The sequence below is a fragment of the Cucumis melo genome, chromosome 3 (assembly GCF_025177605.1).
Source record: "Cucumis melo cultivar AY chromosome 3, USDA_Cmelo_AY_1.0, whole genome shotgun sequence".
Taxonomy (NCBI): domain Eukaryota; kingdom Viridiplantae; phylum Streptophyta; class Magnoliopsida; order Cucurbitales; family Cucurbitaceae; genus Cucumis; species Cucumis melo.
Window position 1 is genome coordinate 12,305,064 of NC_066859.1, and position 15,194 is coordinate 12,320,257.

Sequence of the window (15,194 nt, forward strand, 5' to 3'; positions counted from 1 at the left end):
TCTAACCAATTTTTTCATACACCATTTGCGTAAAAAGAAAGGAAGAAAGACGATTTGGGGTTCCAAATCTAAAAAAAATTCAAAATTTAGTATAAACGATTTTTTCCCATATTTAAAAATAAAAAAATAAAGAAAAACAAAACAATACCAGACCTATGTTGAAAAAAAAAAGAATCAGAATCTCACGCCTCTGCCTTCTACTTGCGTGAATGGTCTTTCACGTCCATTCCATAAAAAATACTACCCGTAATCATTTTTCTTTAAATCTCCTCCCAATTTTCTTCTTCCCCACATATTTTCTCATCTCTTTTCAATCTTCTTCTTTCACACATATTTTCTTTTCTTTCTTTCGATGAATTAACCACTACTTATCTTCTCCTTTTTCTTTCCAAGCCTTCTGCTTGCGTGAATGGTCTTTCACGTCCATTCCATCAAAAATACTACCTGTGATCATTTTTCTTTAAATCTCCTCCCAATTTTCTTCTTCCCCACATATTTTCTCATCTCTTTCCAATCTTCTTCTTTCGCACATATTTTCTTTTCTTTCTTTCGATGAATTAACCACTACTTATCTTCTTCTTTTTCTTTCCAATAAAGAACGAGATCTCCCTCATCAGGGACAGAGTATGTTTTTCTTTAATTTTATTATCGTTATTATTTTAATTATTGTTAGATTTTGTTAAAGAGAATGGTTATAGATTTATGTTTAATTAATTTTTGTTAGTTTTGCTGTTAAATAATTAAAGATAATTTAGATAATTTTGTTATTATTGTTTTAATTGTTGCTCGATTTTGTTAAATCTAACGGGTAGATTTATGTTTAATTAATTAAGCATAATTTTGTTAAATTTTATTAGTTTTATTAAACATAATTTTGTTAGATTTTGTTGTTAAATAATTAAAGATAATTTTGTTATTATTATTTTAATTGTTGTTAGATTTTGTTAAATTAAAAAAGTTTAGATTTATATTTAATTAATTAAGCTTTGTTAAATTTTATTAGTTATGTTAAACATTAAATTTGGTTAGTTTTGTGGTTAAATAATTAAAGATATTCTTTTTATAATTGTTTTAATTTTTGTTAGATTTTGTTAAATTTAAGGGATTTAGATTTATGTTTAATTATTAAGCATAATTTTGTAAAACATAATTTTATTATATTTTGTTGTTAAATAATCAAAAATAATTTTGTTGTTTTATATTTTTATAATATATTGTTCGTTTTTTTCTTTTCTTAGAAAATGGCGGATTTATGTTGTTTATGAATGGTAATATGATTGATGGTTTTGATGGAATCGATTATGATCAACCAGCTTATGGAGGTTTTACTATAAGTGTAAACAGTGGAATTGTCTTTGAACAATTTATTGAAATCGTAGGATCATCAATTGGTATAGATATACTCATAAGTGATATAGAAATTATATATAGACATCCAAATCTAACTCCCTCGGGACTAATAAGGTTTATGTCATTCCCTATACCAAATGAACACAATGAAAACTATGTTTTCAATTGCAAAGTCAATCCAGAACATGGTGCATCTATATGTCAATGTGAGTAGAGTGGGTTTGGATATAAACTTGAATTCAGAACCATTTGGTCAGCTCAAAGATCGAACTCAGGTTATTGTCCCTGACACTGAACTAGTTGCATCGTCGGTATATGACGATGAAGAAATGGTGGCTAATAATGAATATATGGACTTTCGAACAGAAACAAATGATGAGTTTGAAGAGTTTGACTTTGATGGTCATGAACATGAATTACCATCAAATACGCTCACTCAAATAGATATGGGTGTAATAGATAGTATTCGTGAACACGACCCGATTGTAGCCCCTGTGGTTGTTAACAATTCAGAACTGTATAAGGGAATGATATGTCAAGATAAAGAAACACTTCAACATATGGTAAAATATTTTGCCATTAAGAATCATGCACCATATGAGGTAGTGGAATCAACACCAACTATCTGGGCATTCGATGTAAGAAGTGGGTAGAAGGGTGCACGTGGAGGCTTCGTGCATCGAAGAAAAAAGTACATGGTATGTTCGAGATTACTAAATTACTTTAGCAACACATGTGTTTTTATTCCGAACTCAGTTAGAGTCATGTACAATTGGATTCTTCAATGATGGCTCGAGAGTTTTGTGATGTTGTAAAAGAAAAACTATCAATCAGCATCGCACAACTATAGTCTGACATGAAAACAAAATTTAGATATCATGTTCCTTATCACAGAGCATGGGATGGTAAAAGAAAAGCAGTGGCAAAAGTGTTCAGTGACTGGGACGAATCATATAAACTTTTTTCCAAGTGGCTGTATATGGTTAAACACACTAATCCTGGAACATGCGTGGAATGGAGAGTGCGTGGCACAAATATTGAAGGGCATGTTGTTCTCACTTCTGTATTTTGGGCATTTGGTCCTTATATAGAAGCCTTCAGTCGATGTCAGCCGATTATTCAGATAGATGGCACTCACTTATATGGTAAATATCGAGGCAAGTTGCTAATAGTCACATCCGTCGACTCAAACGGACATCTTCTCCCACTTGCGTTTTCCATTGTAGATGAGGAGTCTGCAGATTCCTGAGGTGGTTTTTATAGCACCTAAAAAAAGTTGTATTCCTTGATGAGGTATGTTTAGTTTCAGATCGACATGCTGGCATTATATCGGCTGTAAACAATCCAACAAATGGATGGACAGAACCTCAGTGTCACCATAGGTTCTGTTTGCGTCATATTGTCAGCAACTTCAACAAAAATTTTAAGTTTAATACATTGAAAAATTATGTATATCGTACCGGATGTCAATTCCAAATTCGAAAATTTAATAAAGCAATTGAAGACATCGGATAAATTAACAGCAACTGTTTGAGCTTTTTTGACGACATTGATATTGAGTAATGGACTCAAGCACATGACGGCAGATTTAGGTATGGATGGATGACAACAAATATATTAAAGTGCATGAATGGAGTTCTAAAAGGAGCTCGGATGTTGCTGATAAATGCTCTTGCTTAAGCAACATTCTATAAATGTGTCAATTATTTTGAGAAAAGAAGAGAATAAATCAGAGTTTCATTGGAACGTCGAGATAAATACATCCACTAATAATTTATAACATGCAATTAGTTTTGAATAAGTCTACGTTACTAAGTGAAGTCAATTTGTAGGTAAACACTTGATAAAATCTTGAAATGTGCTGCAAGATCTAGTAAACATGAGGTGCAATCATATGATCGACATGAAGGTGTGTTTCATGTGAAAATCGGACGTCATAGCCTTAATGCAAAAGGAGGAAATATTCAAATATTAAGGTTGAATGCTTCAGAACGATATTGTTCATGTAACAAATGGCAAGCTTTTGGCATACCATGTTTGCATTTTATGACGGTTTGTTCGCGATTTAACATGAACTACGAAGATTTCATTGAGGACTACTACAAACTTTCAACGTATTTTTCATGTAACTCTCCTCAGTTTCAGCCAGTACCACATGAAGATTACTGGATCACACCTGTTATGCCCGTCTTACATCCTGACCCATCATTGTTGAGAAAACCCGATTGACCGAAGAGTTCACGATATCATAATGAGATGGATTGGAGGGAATCGAGTTCTCAAGTACAATGCGGATTTTGTGGTCAACGAGGTCAAAATCGAAGGAAATGTCCTTTGCTACAGAGACGAGCATCTGATAATTAAGAAATTGTGTACTTCATTTTTTTTTTATACCAACTAGTTCGATAAAATTATTTTATATAATCCATTATGTAGCATTTTTTGTTGTACCTATTTGTTTACTTTCTAATTAATATTTTCTATGTAGATTATGACTTTAAACTCAGGATTGATTGATTCTAATGTTCTGTATGATCAATCTTTTCATCGATCTTCAATTGTGTGGGATGATAGAACGGTAAATGAGTTAGGTTGTATACGTAGAGAGGCAGTAGTCCAACGCAATATCCCACTTCACCGTAACATATTGCCTCTGCTTCAAGTATTTGGATTTTATGGGGTGGCTAGATTGGGTTTCATCCAGTTAGATTGGTACCTTATTACTGCATTCGTTAAGAGATGGAGACCGGAGATGCATATGTTTCATATGCCCACTGGAGAGTGCACTATCACCTTATAGGACGTAGAAGTATTGTTAGGGATACCTGTCGATGGAGAACCTGTTATCAGTCAAGTGCATAAAAACTGAATAAATTTATGTCAGATGTTACTTAGTGTAGTCCCACCTGCTAATAAAATAAAGGGATCAAGATTAAATCTCACGTGGTTGGCGTCACAATTTCCAAGACTTGATGACGACGCAGAAGAGGAAATTATGATCAGATATGCAAGAGCATATATTTTACAATTAATGGGTGGAAGTCTATTTTCTGATAAATCAGGTAGTTTAGTGCATTTGATGTTCCTGCCACTATTGGATGATTTACATGAGGCGGGTTGATACTCGTGGGGTGGAGCGTGCTTGGCATGGTTGTATAGACAACTATGCAAAACATCGAAGCGGGATGTTCGTGACATTGCTGGTCTGTGGATACTTCTTCAAATATGGGCTTGGGAACGATTTTCCACAATAGCTCCACAGCTTACACATGCAAAATGATCATCTACTACCTGGACGAGCACTTGGTTCATGGTATGCTATTTTATTTTAATTTATATCAAACAATAGTTTAATACTAAATGAGTGATATAATTAAATCAAAGGAAAACTTATACAAATGTAACAAAACAGCAAATCTAAATGATCGTATACCAAATGTAGACAATCGTGTAGCCAAATCTAAATGATCGTGTACCCAAATCTAAACGATCATATACCAAATTTTGAAAAAAAATCGTTTAGATTTGGAACCCCAAATCTAAATAATCGTGTAACCAAATCTAAACGATCGTGTAACCAAATCTAAACGATCGTGTAGCCAAATCTAAACGATCGTATACCAAATTTTGAAAAAAAAATCGTTTAGATTTGGAACCCTAAATCTAAACGATCGTGTAGCCAAATCTAAACGATTGTATACCAAATTTTGGAAAAAAAATTGTTTAGATTTGGAACCTCAAATCTAAACGATCGTGTAGCCAAATCTAAACGATCTTCTAGCCAAATCTAAACGATCGTATACCAAATTTTGAAAAAAAAATTTAGGGTAGCCAAATCGTGTACCTAATCGTTTAGATTTACTCCAAATCTAAACGATCGTGTAACCTAATTAATTAAATGATCAGAATTGTTCTATACAGTGTAAATACTTTGCCCTTTTTTATATTTTTAAAAAGACCCTTTAAATCAAAATCTAAAATTTACTTTATTAATACAGTTGGAGAGACCAATTTTGTGTAACTAGATCCGCTACTCATGTAGTTAGTCAGTATAGGTACATATTCGACCTTTTTCAGCATAATCAGGTATGTCGATACTCAAATTTTAATTTCTTTATTCATTAGTAAACATATATATATTTATTTATAATGTAATGTATAATGTTTCAGATTATCTGAGAGCCTTACAAAGATGTGATTGATAATTTGCCAAATTTTTGTAAGAACGGTCAAGATATATGGCTGACCATCAGTCCTCTCATATGTTTCCATATTGGTGAATGACATCATCCCGATAGGGTGCTTAGACAATTCGGTCTTAAACAAAATATCTCATCAGTATGCAATACTAAGCCACTTCTACATAACATTGACTTGAGAGTTACAGATTGGTCCGACAGGGTTACACATTTAGTAGTGCGATGACAATCTCGCAGAAGATTTATGGCAATAGGAGTTTCGATTCAGCAATTTGATATTGATGCGACTCAAGAATACATCCATTGGTATAATAATATTACGAGGTTCTATATCACTCGACCAGGAGCAGTCGTGGGTCATCTGGTACATATTTAAATATTGTATAATTATTTAAATTAATTATTTAATTAAATATTTCTAATTTTTTTACAATTTACAGAGATCGAATAACACAAGACTTCGTGATGTAGCAAATGATCCACAATAAGACCTTGATATATGTAATAATAATGAGAGGTACATGGAGGAGATACATAATATTTATGATCTACCTATTGTACCTCCACCAGTTCATAGGGGACGTGTTCGAGTGGAAGAAGCTGAACTCGATGAAATTTACCATAATGTGGAAGAAGTGCCTTCTACGACACAAACGCAGAGCCAAACTGGTTATGGTAGTCCGATGACGATGATGCCAACATTTGAAGCAACATATTGTGAATCTAAGGTCGATACAGGATATTATGATACAGGGGTTGATCCATCATCTTCATACATGGATGTCGGTCCATCTAATTCTTACATGCATGGACATGGACATGGCTATGGGAAACATAACGAATATCTGTATCATGAAGCACCTGCAGATGTATCAGATCGACAAGAGTACCAACAAGAACCAGAGAACCAAGAGGACCGAGAACAACATAAATTTCAGAGTCGACGTCGACAACCAACTCGAAATCGAAGACGTCCGAATTGAGGAACACATTGATTTTCTTTTATCAATCAAATAAATGTAATTTGGTTATTATAAATTATTTTAATTTATATTTAATTTTTTAATTACGCGTCATTATTAAAAATGGTTCATCTAATATTTAATTATTTAGAAATATTTATATAAATTTTTTTATTATAAATTTTAATATTGAAGAGCATTAACAAAATTTAAATTTGTTTTACAAAACTATTAAAATGAATACAAAGGGAGACAAGAAATTTATATCAGCAATGTTTTGGGTTCAACCCAAGACATTGGAAGAGAGACTAAAACTACCACATTCTTTCTAAATATTTTCAAAACTACAATATATCAATAATTATTTTCCAAAACTACAATATTTATTCAAATCTTCCTCATTAATTGGTACGCAACGCGTATAATATATTTGGTAAACAATAGTTTAAATTTAGTTATTCTTTCCTACACAATCGTTTAGATTTAACCATTTTTTTCAAGATTTTTTAACAGACGATTGGGTTATTCTTTGATATACGATCGTCTATAGACACATTATCGTTTTAAATTTGAATAGTCAAATCTAAACAATTTTTTCAAGATTTTTTTGTACACGATCGTTTAAATTTAAATTTAATTACCCAAATCTAAACTATTTTTTTCAAAAAAGTTTGATACACAATTGTTAGATTTTATCGTTTACATTTGAGTAGCCAAATATCAATGATTTTTTTCAAGATTTTTTGGTACACCATCGTTTAGATTTGATATACAATCGTTTAGATTTGATATATGATCATTTATATTTGGTACGCGATCGTTTATATTTGATCGTTTAAATTTGGTTACCCAAATCTAAAGAATTTTTTTAAAAGATTCTTTTGTTTAGATTTGGCTATTTTAGATTTGGTTATCCAATATCCTAATACTTTTTTTTTTACAATCTTTTATATTTTGCACACGATATTAAACAACCAAATAATAGTTTGAAAAAAAAAAAAATAGATCTTTTATATTTGTACACGATCTTGAACCAAATAACGGTTGAAAAAAATAAAAGAAAATTTGTAGAGGAAGAGAAAAAGACGATGGAAAGGAAAAGAAAAATTGAAAATTTGTAGAGAAAGAGAAAAAGACGATGGAAAGGAAAAGAAAAATTGTAGAAGACAGAAGATGGAAAGAAAGTGCAAACGAAAATATTTAAAAAAATTGGAGAAGAAGAGAAAAAGACGATGGAAAGAAAAAAATCGTAGAGAGGAAGAGAAGAAAGACGATAAAAAAGAAGGAAAAACCTGGAATCTTTTTAGAAAATGACCAGCGGCTTTTTCATTTTGTTATAAGAGTTTTAAATATTTTACCGTTTGTTATATTTATGAAAATTAATCTTTAATCTTTTGTTGAATTTATTTTAACCATATTAAAACAAATATTAAGATTAACCTATTTCTAATCATAGTAAAAATATTAAACATAAGTCTAGGTGAATTAATTTTAAACTATTTAAAACTAATCGCAATCTTACGTTTACATGTCACTTTTGATTAAAGATTTTAATCTATTTTATTAAATATATGACAATTATATTTTTTTATGAAAAATTTAAACTTATAACATGCATTCTAATGACATTATAACAATTATATTAACTAAATAATGTCATGTTGAATATATTTCCATTTTCATGAAATAACATAACAATTACATTATTCATAAAATAAAAAACAATAGACATTCCCATCATACAATATAACAAGTGTATTGAAGTATGGACATGATTATTAAAATATATAGTTATATAATATAACATTTTAATTAAAAGAATAGTTGTAAATATAACAATTAAATTCAAAATATTAGCATATATAGCAACATTCACTATAAGAAATGGAGCCACTTCTGACACACAAAAACGTCGAAAGAACTGTAAATAATGTTGGAAATTAAGTTTCGGAAGCTGAAAGAGACATCGGGAAGACCGTCGAAAGAAATATTTCAGGAGACAGATTCCCAACACGTCACCAACACGGTGTTGTGATGGGAATATATTTCTCCCAACGACAACGATACCGACGTCATCCATGTGTCGAAAACAAACCATCTTCGACGTCAACATGTTCTACGTCAGCTATGCGTCGGAAATAATTATCCCCGACGTCCATATTGATAGAGATTAAACGAGTAGGGCGGAAGAAAGATTGAAAGATTACTCTAATTGCAATTAATTTATAAAAAAAACCCTAAATCGAAAAATAGATTAAATATAGGGTTTTTAAGAAAAACTTACGTTCGAAACTACGATTGATGCTTGAACCAGCATTAGGGTTAACATACTATCCTCCGAACTTGTTGGATGAAGAAAATCGGGAGAGAGAAAAAAAAAAGATAGAAAATAGGGAAAAGGGTTGGGTTTTTTTATTTATTTTAGAAAATATAGCAGCCCATTTTCTTTTCGGAAAAAATGCCAAGTCCTTTTCTTAAGGCCCCAAGAGCCCAATTTATAGAGTATTGATATGCAAGGTTGCATGTGCATACAAACACATGGGCCAACAACACATAACCCACTAACCATTAGTGGGCTTAATGTATTCATAGTTTGCTAACACGTAGCCCACTATAGTTAGTGGGTTTAAATGTTGGATTTTCCCATTAATTTTGGTCAAAGGGTAAAATTGTCATTTGGTCAAAGTCAGACTTTGACTTTTCAAACCAAAAAATCAACATTTTGACTTTTTACAATTTTGTCCGTCTTGACTAATTTTGACTTTCCGAGCATGAATCTGCATTTATTTTCTCAAGATTCAAATCACATTTGAATATATTGTCGTTCAAAGTTTGACTTTTCAAAGTTAAAAGTCAACATTTGTACATTTTACAACTTTGACTATTTCCATCTTTTTCGAGCTTTCAAGTATTAATCCGCATTCATATCTTTAATATTTAAATTCCATTTAAGCATAAAGCTCTATTAGTAATCTAAAACCGACGGCTATATTATATATACTTGTCAGCTTCACTCTCCTCTCCTATTTCAAACAATTCGACTCATTCCATCATATTGTTCTAAGTTTATTTCATATGAGCTAGTAGGGGAACCTAATGGACCTATAGATCATGGGCTCCAACGATCCAAGATTAACTGATTAAACTCTTTATACCGAGCTAATCAATATTCCTTAACTAACAGGTCATTTTACTAAAGTCCCATAGTTGCACTCCCCTCACTATAGATATATTTGTGTCCATTTGATATAACCATGATTAGTAAGTTAATCCTTCATAGGTTGTTCGTAAGCTTGGCTGGGTCGAAAAGTACCGTTTTACCCCCAAGACTACATCCTACTCCTTAAGTCCCACTAGTCCACCATTGAACAATTGGTTTTAAGGTTCAACCAATAAATCGAATTACTCTCGGCCAATGAGAGGGTGGGACCTCTTTGTTCAAGACTTGGATTCAGTTCTTAAGGGAACAACCTATCTACTAACCCTAAAGCGGGTAGGAGTGAATTCTGTTTTGCACCCTATGTTCCTAACTATCCACTCGATCTTACCCCTGAAATAAGAGGCTTATTGGGCCAACGCTAATGAGCTGTCTTCACCTATATAGATCTAAGGATAATCTCGTGTGGACAAGAGTTCACGGTTAGCTCAGGATTAAGATTAAGTTACCTAGGTCATCAATAATTGAGATAGTTAGTTTTAAACAGTAAACAGTATTATAACGTAAAAGTGACTATTTCATGGTTCTCTCTTATGTAAACCTTTTACATAGGATGCCCCACTTTCATGTCTCTACATGAACGATTTAGGATTACCTCGTTTGTACTAACTATAAAGCAGACCACATCCATAGTATCTCTGAATAAGGCGCCCAACCTTTATCCATGTACTATAAACTATTTGGGCTATTTACTTGAACTTAATCCATGTTTATGTCTCTGCATAAAGTTCAAGTTTACTCAAAATAGCCTTGGGATCTTAGTTTATTGGATTTAAGATTATAGTATTCAATTTCTCAATAACGACTTTATTGAATAAAATATGATTACAAACTACGAGTTTTAGGACATAAATTCCAACACATATGTCTGACTAAGCCATGCGGGAACTTAATTTCATCCCTGACGCAACGTTTGTACCATATTCCTAACGTATGTGGTGTGTCGGAGAATATTTTTTATATTTTTTTTTATTGTTTTCCTAAAATGTTTTTTGTTCAATTATATTATTCGCATTCATTTTCGATTCAATTAAAGAAAATTCACAATAAATTGGTAAATTTCGAAATACAATATCATATTCTATAAAAATTTAAATATGATTACGTAATGGAAAATAGTAAATGTTCGTAATACAAAAAAGTTAAAAACTTTTAACATAGTTCATAATACAAATAAAAAATAGTAAACAGTAAAAAAAAGTGCACAAAAAGCCATACAAAATAACGTATATCTCCTAACGAGCCTCGTACACCATTCTACACCGCGTGACCTACAATGATAAAAAGTGTCTAAGTTTAGTACATATGCATATCATCACTAAATAATGTCATTTCAAGAACTTAAGAATAATGGAAACATTTATACGTACTGCAGAGTTAGGGATCATGGAAACATTTATACGTATTGCGGTGCCCGAGTCATGTCTTCTATGAGCTTCCATATTCGTCCACTTCTGAAGCTAACACATCTTTCTTTCTTGTATATTCTTTGCTCACTTAGCTTCATCAAGCTCAGACCGTAATTGGAGCTCTACTGTAGATTGCAAACATGAGGTCGTGGCACTGCTCCCACTGGCCATCTTGCGGGCCTTCGCCTTGGGTCCCCAACTAAGACCTTTTGAGTAGCCCAGTCACCTACCCAAATCGTCTCGTATATCTCATCCCCAGAGAGTGGCTAAGTACCCTCTAGGGTAGGCTGGGACTGGAGTTCCAGTATTTGATTCTGCAACAAATTTAAAAACTAAGTTAGTAAGTCAAAAATATATTACTAAAGAGGACAAATAAGGGTAGAAGTATTGTTTGGATAACTTACATGCACATCCTCTGCACCATGCAACACGAATATCCCGTCCCGAACGTGTGTTTTTCGAAACAACTTTGACCCACTACTATGATTGTAAGGTTTCTTCTGTCTAGCAACCTTGTTGGTCCGTGATTACTCCTGCATGAAAATAATTAATATGTTTATTTCTTATACATATTAAAAGTTGAAATCAGAATTAACCATTACAAAGCGTTTAGTTGCTCACCTGGAATGCACAACTCATGTAATGATCACACAAGTAGTGTCAATCCTTATTATGTCCTACCAATATGTGTGGTGGGTTGACACGTGCCTCGTTAGGGTCGCTATACTTTTTGAAGTGCCTGTAATAGTCGCTTCAGAATTCTTTAAAGGTATTGAGTATTTAATGCTCAACGAACCTATTCATTACTTAATCATTGAAATCAAGCACGAAAAACCACTATAATTACAAAGAACAACACATTAGCTTGGTTAACTTAAATATGTTTCAAATAAAAACATAAATGTGTAGTTGACATACCTGTAGGTCGCCCTTGATGACCTACTTCCACCCACTTAAGGCAGCGGAATGGAAATGTCTTTCGCACATACATGTCTATTACCTGGCTAAAGCAAACAGCGTGTGGCAAAATAGGCTTCTCTACACTAGGGGCAATCGATATTAGAATCCTTCCATCGGCTGAAACCTAACACTTCAACTCCAAGAGTCGAGACTGCACATGTCTCCTAGGAGTCGGAGTCGCAGATGGTTAAGCAGTACCTGTTGAATAAATTATAACAAAAAGTTAATGTGAGAAAAAATTTCAAATAATCAGGAGTTAAAATGTATACCATTAGACTCACCCAAACTGTCACCCACCGACGACGACCCTCCCACAGGGTTATCTAAATCCTCAGCGAACTCAAGAAACATCCATCTATCTTGTCGAAAGCGTTAAAAAAAGACGACATAGTGCCTGTGTGTTGGGGTTGATGTCCTAAATCTCGTGGTCTTGTAGTTTGTTATTGTATATATTATACAAACTTTTTATTTATCTAATAAAATAAAGTGTTTTACTTTATTTGACATTTAATTGCATTAACTCACAAAACCAATAAACTAACATCCAAGGTTATCTTCTGTAACCTAAACATGTATGTAGAGACATACAAGCGGATCATGTTTAAGTGATAACCTAAATGGTCTGTAGTAAATGGATAAAGCTGGATACCTCATCTTGGTGACACTACGAATACGACCTGCTTTGTAATTGTTACAATTGTTTTAAAGTGCTACAAATGATTTGATCCTAATCATTCATGTCAGGACATTAGAGCGGAGGTATTCTATACAAAGAGTTTGTATAAGACCGAACCATTAAATGAATAGTCTCTTATTAACACCGTTACTAGTTGAGACTACATTTCATCAGGATGACTATAGGTGACTTGACCTGAATCCTGAGTGAGTTGTGAACTCCTGCCTATGAAGGCGATCGTTTGATTTGTATGGGTGAGAGTGGCCTATATAGCCGACTCAATATGCCTACCATTTTGGAGATTCGTCTTATTGGGGAGCTGGGAACACAACTACACAAGAAGGAATTCACTCCTTCTTTATAGATAGAGTAAGTAGAGAAATTGCTCTCTTAAGGGTTAATTTCAGGGCTTGAACAATGTGGTGCCACACCCTCTCTTGGCTTGAGAGGAGTTCAGTTATAGTAGGACTATAATTATTGTTCATTAGAGGAATCAGTGGTACTTAAGGAGTTAGATGTAACTACAGGGGCAAAACAGTAATTTTTGGCCTAACTGTACTTACGAGCAATTCGTGAAGGGTCATTGCACTGTTGATTGGTTATATCTAATGGACACAAAAATATATCTACAGTAAGAAGAGTGCAACTATTAGTCTTTAGTGGAATGACTAATAGTTAATGAATAGAGATTAATTTAATTAAAGAGTTTAATTAATTAATCTCATTTCATTGGAGCTTCAATCTGTTGGTCCATAAGGTCTCCTTGTTAGCTCAATAAGGATAAATAAGAATCAAATTTATTTTGGTTTAATTTGAATTGTTCAAATTGATTAAAGGGAATAAATTGTATATGATACAATTAATATAATGTATTTGATACATTATAATGTAAAGTTTTTATGAGAGAAGTTAATATTTGAATATGATTCAAATAATAATAATAATAATATAAATGAGATTCATAAATAAACAATAGGTTAAAATTGAATTCGATTCATAATAGAACTATAGATTATATGAGAGATCTAAACCAATATTATATATGATATAATATAAAGTTTATATTATATGAGATATAATATATATTAATTAAATTTATATTGATTTTTAATTTAATTAATTTATATATATATATATATATATATATATAAATAGAATGAATAACTCCCTTGGGAGTTATTCTACGTGGGAAAGAAGGGGAAGTTATTTTGATAACTTCCCCCTCCATTGTTAAGATTTGTTTTAAAAGAAAAAAAAAAAGAAAAGTTTTTTTTAGAACAATCTTACGATCTCTCTGTATTCCATAAGAAACAAAATTCTCCCAAAAAAATTTCTTCCCTCACCAAAATTATAGAAGCCCACAACTCTCTGTGATTCTTTACTTGGAGAATAACAAGGAAAATTTTGTGGTGTCTTGAAGCTTGGAAGAAGAATTGGTTGTACAAAGGTTAGTTTATTTTCACATTTTCCTCCATGAGAAGCATGTTTATTATTTTTCTTTGAATTTATTGGTTTTATAAATTGAATTTCACTTGCACGGCGTTCATACGCTTCCACTTTAGGAATTCCATTCCTTCACTGTGGACATAGACAATAAACATTCAATAAGCAAATACGAACACATAATCAGATTCGTCGTTTGTTCTGCTTTCGTGTGAAATTTTTCATCCATATCATCTATGAAATCGTCAGTGACATGACATACAACCGGTCTTTCAACGATTGTGGGATCAATGTTAGCCCTGCACAAACTGTCATCTTTGATATGTTCATCCACTCGATGGCTAACAACGATTTCTAGTACATTCAAATGCTAATTCTCAACATCGTCCACTTCGGGCACGCCCCATGTACACTAATTCTGGACCACTTGCACAACTTCCTAATTACTACCATTTTTGGGTTATCTAGGTAAATACTTGTTGTGCTTGCGTCGCAAGAATTACCTGTTCCTTGGCGAACAAAAAACGGGACGTGTTGATACCTTTGTACCTTAATTCCACATGTGTTCTTTGACTTTTGTTGACGTCCTTGTCATACCACTGACACCTAAATAGCTAAACACTAATTTCCCTTGGATACTGAACGTGCAACACTTCTTCCAAAACACCGTATTGTCGTCACTTCCACTTGCATCGCTTTCATCTATTACCATCACTCCACTATTTTGTGTAGTGCACTAGAAATCACGTTTTGACGTGTGAAATCTCAGCCCACCCATGATGCATCCATTATAATAACGAACATCAAATGAGTGAGAAAAAATCGTGAGATAGATACTCAGACTCACGCAATTTTATAACCTGAAATCAATATGACAATGATTATACACATTCACGTGCATAAATATGTTAGTGCATATATGTCATACGTGCACGCTATATTCTTGTGCTCGAAACCATTCAAGGAATCTCCATTGAT

General features: G+C 32.7%; 1 long non-coding RNA gene across 1 annotated transcript; it reads left to right on the top strand.

Annotated features, from left to right (window-relative positions):
• The first annotated feature begins 454 nt into the window (after positions 1–454).
• LOC127148541 (uncharacterized) lies at positions 455–6,615 on the top strand. The gene is made up of 4 exons (XR_007819582.1): positions 455–624; positions 5,349–5,436; positions 5,521–5,913; positions 5,990–6,615. It is a non-coding gene; the product is annotated as an uncharacterized LOC127148541 (long non-coding RNA).
• The last annotated feature ends 8,579 nt before the right edge of the window (positions 6,616–15,194 follow it).